Genomic DNA, 9,351 nt, shown 5'->3' on the forward strand with positions numbered 1-9,351 from the left:
GATGACATAACTGTCAGGTTGCTCTGTGTCAACAATGTGCTCAAGTTTGGACTTAAAAACTGGCTCTACGACATCAAGTGTGGTTTGGACAGCACCTGATGCTGTGTGTGTCGGTTTGGGTGTTGGTGTAGGAAGAGAACAGATCTCAGCCAGAGTCTTGAAGTTCAGCCCAAAGTCGGTGAGGTTTGGGAGGTCATAGTCAGAGTCTAGAGGACTGCAGCAGGCTACATTTGTAGTGCTGGGAATTACGGCTCTTTTGAGTGAGCCGGATCATTCGGCTCAGCTCACCAAGAAGAGCCGGCTCTTTCAGCTCCCAAACGGCTCTTCAATTCACCACTCATACATTTTCTAATCCAGCCAAATTTAGCGTTGTTTGGCTTGTGATATACACATACCTCTTAAATAATTCAATACATCCTTGGTCGTAAAGTAAAAATTACATTTTCTAATAACAGTAAATTGCTGTAGCCACTTGTTTTCATTTTATTTACAGACCCTTGTAACTCTGAAACCACCCAATGAACACACTGACTTGCTTGTAGAACCACTCTGCTACACAAAGCAGATACAAACATCTTTTAAAACCTAAGCATAGAAATAAAAAAGGACAGTTATTGAGATTTTCATTGTTTATTTAAACACAAATAAATATAAAACAACATAAAACATAAATAAAAGAATAAATAGCATAAAAAAGGAAACAGCTGTATTACAATGAACAAAATAGCAGCAAAAACAAAATTACCTGAGTAAGAACCATAGATTTACGGAGGCCCTACGAGGACATGTTTATTTTTTACAAGCTGTTTTCTCGAAATAACGAGATACTATCTCTCATTTCATGCACTGCACGCATGGAGCACCCCTCCTCCAGTCATTCTGCCAGAGTTTTTCTCGGTCTGTAGGCGGGGCAAAGAACGGCTCACTAATGTGAGCCGGCTCCCATCGTTCACTTTAAAGAGTGGGCTCTTTGAATGGGTTCGTTCACGACCGACACATCACAATCATAGACTGTATAGCAGATGGACGTAGCTACCGTGATGTCACCCGTTGGTTTCTGCACTGAGAANAAACTTAGACTGAAGTAGTTTTGGGTGGACCCCTTTAAACTGGCAAAGTTTCATTGAAATTGGTGAGATGGCTTGTGCCACCCCCGCCTGGTCCTATCGTGGATGCACTCTTAAACACTTACATTTAGTCTCTACAAAGTCCTAAAAGTACACAGCTGTGAACAGAACACAAAGGCAGAGTGACTCCAAGTTATTTTACTTACGTTGACTTTTACTTTTCCCACAGCTGCAGATATGAGAAAGGTTCGGAAGTTGAGTGAGGTCAACTTTGCAGTTCTCACTGGTTGTTTCCCAGTTCAGCTCAATGGAAGTGTTGCTTATCTTGTTCTTTGTTTCTTTTATTGTGAAACCTGTTGGGACACCGTTGATATCAGCAACAATGAATCCTCTACCTGTTACTGGGACTTGCTCCTCACTGTCTGAGGACACAAACTTTACCTCCATTGAGTAAATATCAAACTTACGACAGTCGATCCTGACGGGGATCGGTGGAGTTATCTTATTTATGAAGATGTTATTGACCTTAATCAGACCCGTACAGTTGTAGTCTGTGAAAGGCTCCAGCTCAGACAGGTTCTTGGAGGCTTTTCCACTTTCTGAGTAGACACAAGTGTGACATGTTTTCTACAGCAACTGGAATTAGTATTTCAGTGTGGATGAGCAGTTGTCCTTTAGGTTTAGATTCAACTTTAGACAAATTCTGAGGGAAAAAAATCAGAACAGAATCCCAGAGAGCACAAAGCAGCAGCTCAGTCCTCTCACAGCAAAAACACCATTCAGACCTTCAGTCTGAAGTAAAACAGACCTTCACCGTTGCTGACTGTTTTAATACAGTGTTAGTGTTTAAACTGTACATCTGTTTCCATGTAAATCTTCTTATAATGTTGCTGAAAGTCTCCACTTCTGGTCGTTCCACTTACCTGAACAGGTGTAATCAACTGTGAGATCTCTGCAGTTTGGAGGTAACATTGGATTAATTGTTGCAGGAAGTCCAGTGGGACGTGGTTGGTCTATTTCACTTGGATCTAAGAAATGTGAGGATTTAACAAACAGACATAAAACCTGATGATCTGAAGTCTGATCACATGAATTTCAAAATGAAGGTTAATCCTTTTCTACATACCAACAGGGATGTTTGTGGTGCGGGTAAAGGAAGAGTTCACACAGTTTCCTGAAGTGAAGGTCGCTGTAAAATCTGAGCAAATGTCCTCGTAGTCCGGTTTGACACAGCAGGTTTCATTTTGGCATTGCACAGCTGTAATTGGATTTGGTGTTGATACTGAAGAGCTGATGTCCCAATCGCTTTGGAAACAAACAAATCCAGGCTTGGAGTGGTCATCTGTAACGTCACCCTCCCCTGAAATACACAAGTGATGCACAAATGTGTCTCTGTTNGTCTCTGCCTCTGTGTTTCTAAACCGGCCTTATTCATGATGAAGTGAAAAAAGAAGAAGAAGATGTGTGACGGAGTTTTGAGACAGTTGTTGTACACGGCTGGAGTAGAGTAGCTGGAATTTGGTTGTGAATTTGTTCTCTTGCAAACCTTTGAAAAGTTAACCAGGGGCCAACAGTGGACACATGAAAAGATGCTGTTTGTCGACAAAGGGGTGTTAGCAGTTAAAAAACTAATTCTGAATCATCTTTTATATCATCATTGCAGGGACTGAAACCCAAAAAAGTATATTTTAAAAATTAACTAATACACTGTAGGTGAAGGAACTAGAAAATCCAGAAATTTTGTTTTTTGGAGGTTTAAAAAGAAACCTTACAATTTGAAAACCTTTACAAATAAGGCAGATGTATTTCCTTCATTACAGCAGTTACAGTCGTTCTTATTCTTCAACCATTAACTGATGAACAACAAATGACCGTATTCACACGAGTGTGGCTGTTTACTGCACAAAGTTGTATATTAATAAATGATCTCTGTCTGCAACAGGAACAACTTCACACACTTATGTGGTGCTAAATGCAACGCTTTGGTTTGAGATAAAGAGTCTGCCTTCCATTAATCTTGTAGGTTTAGTTTCAGAGAAGTTGTTGTGGGTTTCTTAACTGTTTAATTCAGGTCAAATTAAATGTGTTGCATTGAAGAGCATAAAATGTACATTTAAAGGAGGAGAGACATGACAAGAAATCTCTTTGACTATCACACTTTCTAGTTGTTTAAATTGCATCCTGTTGTTCTTTTTATTGCGATAAACTTTGTTGTTCTTTATTTGAATCTTTTTGTTTTCGCATTATTTGCAACAGGACAATAAAAGAAAACAACATGTTATATAACTGAATCATATTAATTAAAGTTAAAATAGTGGTTACATTAGAGGGTAAAATATACACTACCTACCTTTCAAAGTGTTTATACAGTATTATCCAAATTATCGGTATGAACTTTAAGGTTTTAAAATGTTAAACCTGCACTGTTTATATATATAAATATGTAATTTTTTGTAATGCGATGCTCATCAACACCAGTGTGCAGTTTTTATATTTTTCCAGTCAGCGCACAACTTGGTCTTGACAAAAAAAACCCACATTTTCAGTTCAATAAATTCTTTCTTTTGATTGTCTACAGTTCTTCTTTTTTAACTAATGGAGAGAACACGGCAGTACAGATGTTACTGTAGGCCGTGAATAAAGTCGGTTTTTATGCAGACGGGAGGTTTTAAATCAGTCATCTTGTGCTGCTGTGATTATGCTGAATTATCAAAAATTCAAAGTGTTTATTGTCATATGTACAGTTTGGAAACATGTTTCCCTGTTCTGTGAAATTCTAATGCCAACAATACAAATACAAAACATCAGAGTCTTAATAGAAATCCACAACGATACGTTATTATTTCTAATTATTGAAAATAGAATTTATTAAATCGGCAATGTCAAAATTGTAACATAAAATTTTAGAAAATGTGATTTTGTTTGTTTTATTTTCATAATATAATCTGACTCATTTCACAGGTTTTATAGTCAAGGCGCGGGAGTCTCAGAAAAGTGATTTTAACTGTTTCAGACAAAAACAAAATGAAATCTCAACATTCAACTAGAAAATAAACTGAATAAAATAGTTTTAATGACTTCCTCGATTTTCAAACATCTTTAAGTGCATGACGTCTTTCAAAAACCGTGATTTAAATCTATTGCAAAAAATAAGATCTCATCGCCTTAAGCTGGCTATTACTTGATTGTTTTATATATATATATATATATGTGTGTGTGTGTGTGTGTGTGTGTGTGTGTAAATGTAAAACATTAAATCATTTTTGCTGTTAAGTATGAGAACAACACAGACCAAACTTAAGAAAAAATTAATCAAATGGAGCCATACCGATGACGGGAGCACAGAGCAGCAGGACGGTCAGACCACAGAGAGCTGCCATGTCCAGGAGCCAGATATCCAGCCACATACAGACACTTCAGTCCTACTGGAACACACCAGCACAAGAAGCAGATTTTAAAGGTTTTTTTCACTGCTCTGAGACGTGCATGTCACGTAGGTAGAGGAAGCTTCATTTCTGATATGCTACTGCTAGCAGGAAACCACACATCTTTCTTTTGGTATTTTTTTAATCAGTCTGTTCACACACATGTAGATGAAAGTGTGTTGGGTACAGCTTTCAGTACTTGGTTTGTGTAGATGTACAAGTGTGTGGTTTGATGCATGTATCCAGGCTGCTCAGACATGCATTGAAACACCTATTTTTCTGTTTGTCCTCCATGTTTTAACACCTGCAGTGTTTGTCTTCCTCGGTCTAGTTTGTGATTCGCATTGAATGCAGTCACTCGGTCTCACACTGTCACATGTGTCTTTCTTTAGACGTTGATGAAGCTTCCCTGAGGCCACCGTTGAACAACTTATAGCATAATCGATTGTGGAAAATGACATTATATGTCTTTTCTTGGATCAGCCAAAAAAATCAGAACAACAGAATCCATAAATCTGACGTTGTGACCATTGAATTGTATAAATGCAAACTTTAGACAAACCAAACTCAGACTTAACACAACAGTTCCCATGCCGACGTGTGAGTACGTTTGTAAGTTTGACAGGAAGCGCTACAGATGCTAAGCTGCTGTTATTTGTGGCTGTGTTTGTTCTGTGATTTTAAATTTTAATGGAAATGCTTTTAAGCCTGCAAAAAGTATAAGTTNCAGAGTTGATAAATGCAACATGATGCTGATATGTGGTGCAGGGCTTCAGGTGTTTGATGTCATGCGCTGAGCTTTGACTTGAGGACCTTCTGTTAAACTTCTGTTGAATTTCTCTCTCGCCTTCTTCAGTGAGAGTTAAGACGTAGTTACCAGCAGTGGACTTGTCACTCATGTCAATCTGGAGGCCAAACGTGATGGACTTCACAGTGTAGGAACCTGCACACAAAATCAACAAGATTGTTAAATCGTAGTTCATATAAACCATCTGGTGGCAGTTTTACATCCAAGACACTTTGTTCATGTTCATGTGAAATAAAGTAAAATGCATTTCACTGTATATGTGAGCATATGTGTCACATGTTCACTGTATTCAGTGTAAAGTCGGTAAGAAACTCAGACTGTAGACACAATTACTGCAGGTGTGTGAAACACAAGATGGATTATCTTTTAAACTGATACTCACACTGTGGTGGGGCTGGTAGGAGGGCAGCAGGACACATTTATATGAGATGAGGAGAGAATAAAACAAAACATCAATACATAAATATGTAGAATGCATCTTATCAGTGATCTATGAGCATCCTGGAACACAAACCTCAGCAGTGCTAAAGTCCATTGTTTATACTGTTGAAGAACGTCTACCATAGTCCTCATGTGAAGTTTGCTGTAGTGGGTGTTTATTAGTATTCCGGTATATAGTGGGTTTACCAACACAAAACATGGGTCTGTGATGGTAAACCGACCCTCAACATTTGCAGTGTTACACCTTTTATAGGGTATGTCAGAGGGTAGGGAGGGCCTGTATGTAAATACCATAGTGAATAGTGGCTAGTTAGCACACAGTTGCTAATCAATGACGATGACAAGGCCATCCCCAAAGAGAAGGACTCGTCATCCATCAGCCAGTTTCGCCAGATCAGCCTGCTGAATGTAGAGGGTAAGATCTTCTTCAGTGTCTTGGCCCAAAGGCTCTCTGCTTTCTTGCAAAGAAACAACTTTGTTGATACATCAGTGCATAAGGCTGGGATCCAGGGTTTCTCAGGATGTCTGGAGCATGCCAATATCATCTGGCACCACACACAAACTGCCAAAGAGGAACGGCGAGACCTAGACATGGTTTTCTTAGACCTAGCCAACGCCTTCGGCTCAGACCCTCACAAGATCTTGTGGACGGCCTTCAACTACTTCAGCGTACCAAACCACATCACAGATTTGGTCAAGAGCTACTTTCAGGATCTCCAGTTCTGTGTAACATCTGAGAACAACACCACAACCTGGCAGCATCTGGTGATTGACATCATGGCAGGCTGCACAATTTCCCCTCTGGTATTTGTCATGGCAATGGAGCTGATCATACGGGCATCTCGTTGAGTAGTGAGAGGCGAGAAGACCAACAGTGGCCTGCGTCTTCCGCCAATTAGAGCCTACATGGACGACATGACCATTATTACAACAACAAAACCACGCACTACACGCTTGCTTCAGAAACTCAAGGAAAACATCCAGTGGGCAAGAACGGAGTTCAAGCCAGGCAAGTCACGCAGCATCTTTATCGTCAAAGGCCAACTAACAGGCAAGCAGTTCTGTATTAGCAATGAACCAATTCCAACAATCCTAGAGAAGCCCATTAAGAGCCTTGGATGATGGTATAATGCAGACCTCAAAGACACTTAGCAACTTGAGCAACTCCAGCAGGATTTGGCTAACGGCCTTAAGCAAATCAACAACACTGCACTATCGGGGAAACTCAAGCTCTGGTGCTACCAGTTCGGGCTGCTACCCAGACTCCTGTGGCCACGAGGTTTTGATTAACCATGCCAATCGACTGGAAAGGCTAGTGAACTTCCACGTGAGGAAGCGGCTTGGACTTCCCAAATGCCTCAGCAGCGTTGGACTCTACAGCAACGGAGCCCTGTCACTGCCAATATCTAGTCTGGTTGAGGATTTCAAGTGTGCCAAGGTGAGCCTGGATATGTCCCTCAGTGACTCCCGGAACCCCGTGGTGAGAGGCGCTGCTCCTACCCTAGCAACAGGGAGGAAGTGAACCCCAGCCACAGCTGTGCTACAAGCCAAATCTGCTCTCCTCTATCGGGACGTAGTGGGCCACGTCCAATAAGGCAGAGGAGGCTTTGGCCTTGGAGCTGTAACACCGCTCTGGCAAAAGGCATCTGCAACCGAACGTCGAACCATGGTGGTAGAGGATGTGCACTGACAGGAGGAAGCAGCCAGATGCTTCAAAGCCACAGCACAAGCTAAACAGGGAGGCTGGACGAGGTGGGAGGGTGTCGAGAAGAGAAAACTCACATGGAACGACCTCTGGGGCATGGAATCTAACAGGCTGAGTTTCATCGTTCAAGCTACATATGATGTGCTGCCCCCTCCCGCAAATCTGCAGCTATGGCTTGGAAAGGACCCATCTTGCCCCCTGTGTACAACCCCTGCAACACTCAAACACATCCTGGTGGGCTGTAGGACGAGCCTCACTCAAGGCAGATACACGTGGAGACACAACCAGGTCCTCAGGTGTCTTGCCGATAAGCTTGAGAGCAAGAGGGCATCCATCAACGCCCAACCTTTCAACATCCAGGAGGCGCGCCGGCACCCACCATTGTTTGTTCGAGAGGGGGGAAAGCCGAGAGTTAGCCCCTCAAACCCTGATCTGGCCCCAATGAATGCAGCCAGGTACTGGCAGATGCAAGTCGACCTAGACCAGAGGCTCATTTTCCCTCCGGAAATTGCAACAACCACCCTGTGAACAGACCTCATCCTCTGATCTAATTCCTGCCGGCTTGCCTACATCATAGAACTGACAGTTCCCTGGGAGAACGCCATCGAAGAAGCTTATTAGCGTAAGAAGCTGCGCTACTCCAACCTAGCAGCCGAGGCAGAGGACAGAGGCTGGAAGGTAAGGGTGTGCCCGGTGGAGGTGGGATGCAGGGGCTTTATAGTCAGCACAACTGCAAAGCTCCTTAGGGAGGTCGGAGTCAGGGGACAGGCTTACGGACAGGCCATCAAAGAGCTGGCCAACACCGCCGAGAGGACGAGCCATTGGCTGTTGCTGAAGAGGAGCGACACCAACTGGGCTGCTAAGGCAAACAACTAACTGTGGGACACAGACCCAGGCTTGATCAACCTGTGGTGGGCCTGCCTCAGCAGAGGGTGTATTGTGATGAATGGCCAAAACACCCCATGATGCTGGGGTACACAACTGATGATGTGTTCCGCTGGTAAAGCCTTATAGCGTCATCCGTCAAGAACTCCTAATCAAAAGTGGTGCAAACACTAGGGATTGTAACATCTAGTCCTTTCAACGAGCCAATGACAGGAGGTAGGAGAACACACGAAAAAAGGTGGTGGAATCAAAGGGTCTGATCAAAAGAAAAGAGAATGACTTTCTTCATCAATACTCAGAGAAAACAAATTTGATTTAATTTGACCCTCATGCTATAATCTCTCCAGACTCCCCATGTTTGAGCTGGAAGTTTCCCTAAATGAGATAAAATACATCTAAATAGCATTTCATCAGAGGAAATCTCGCTTCCTTTTTATACATTTTCACACAGGCATATTACACAGGGTTAAAACATGAATCAATGTCATTGTGTGAACGAGCTGTGGACCGTGATGGATTATCCTTTAAACTGATACTTACGCGGTGGAGGTTCTTGGGCTGGTAGGAGGGCAGCAGGACACATTTATATGAGATGAGGAGAGAATAAAACAAAACATTATTGTATGAATATGCAGCGTGAGAAATCTTCAATACTTTTCCAAAACACCTTATAAGTGACAAGTGCTGCCTGTGATCTAGGAGCAACTTGTAACCCAAACTTCAGCAGTGATCATGTCTGTTGTTTATACTCATTAAAAAAAAAACACACACACAAAAAACTATTTTAAAAAAAAAGGACGATCACAGAAATCCTGCTTCTTTATGTTACAACGATGCTGACCAGCTACCACACACGGCAGCTGGAACGGGTTGAAGGGAGGAGTTTGAGGTGAGTGGAGGTTTGAGGGTAGAAGCTGACGTGGTGTGACAGACTGTAGCAACAGGGTGGTGCTAGCAGGGCGTTGGGGACTTTTGGGGCTTTTGGAGCTCTCAGTGTGCTGATGATTAGTCCAGAAGGAC

At 42.2% G+C, this 9,351-nt stretch overlaps 2 long non-coding RNA genes across 2 annotated transcripts; both read right to left on the reverse strand.

The window, feature by feature from the left end:
* Nucleotides 1–1,241: 1,241 nt before the first annotated feature.
* On the reverse strand, nt 1,242–2,426 carry LOC103359420 (uncharacterized). The gene is made up of 4 exons (XR_520307.1): nt 2,194–2,426; nt 1,991–2,095; nt 1,535–1,666; nt 1,242–1,420 (listed from the first exon to the last, which is right to left on the reverse strand). It is a non-coding gene; the product is annotated as an uncharacterized LOC103359420 (long non-coding RNA).
* Nucleotides 2,427–5,271: 2,845 nt separating this feature from the next.
* On the reverse strand, nt 5,272–5,839 carry LOC103359421 (uncharacterized). The gene is made up of 2 exons (XR_520308.1): nt 5,683–5,839; nt 5,272–5,435 (listed from the first exon to the last, which is right to left on the reverse strand). It is a non-coding gene; the product is annotated as an uncharacterized LOC103359421 (long non-coding RNA).
* Between the last annotated feature and the right edge of the window lie 3,512 nt (nt 5,840–9,351).

This window comes from Stegastes partitus, unplaced genomic scaffold, assembly GCF_000690725.1.
Source record: "Stegastes partitus isolate 25-593 unplaced genomic scaffold, Stegastes_partitus-1.0.2 Scaffold371, whole genome shotgun sequence".
NCBI classification, from domain to species: Eukaryota; Metazoa; Chordata; class Actinopteri; family Pomacentridae; genus Stegastes; species Stegastes partitus.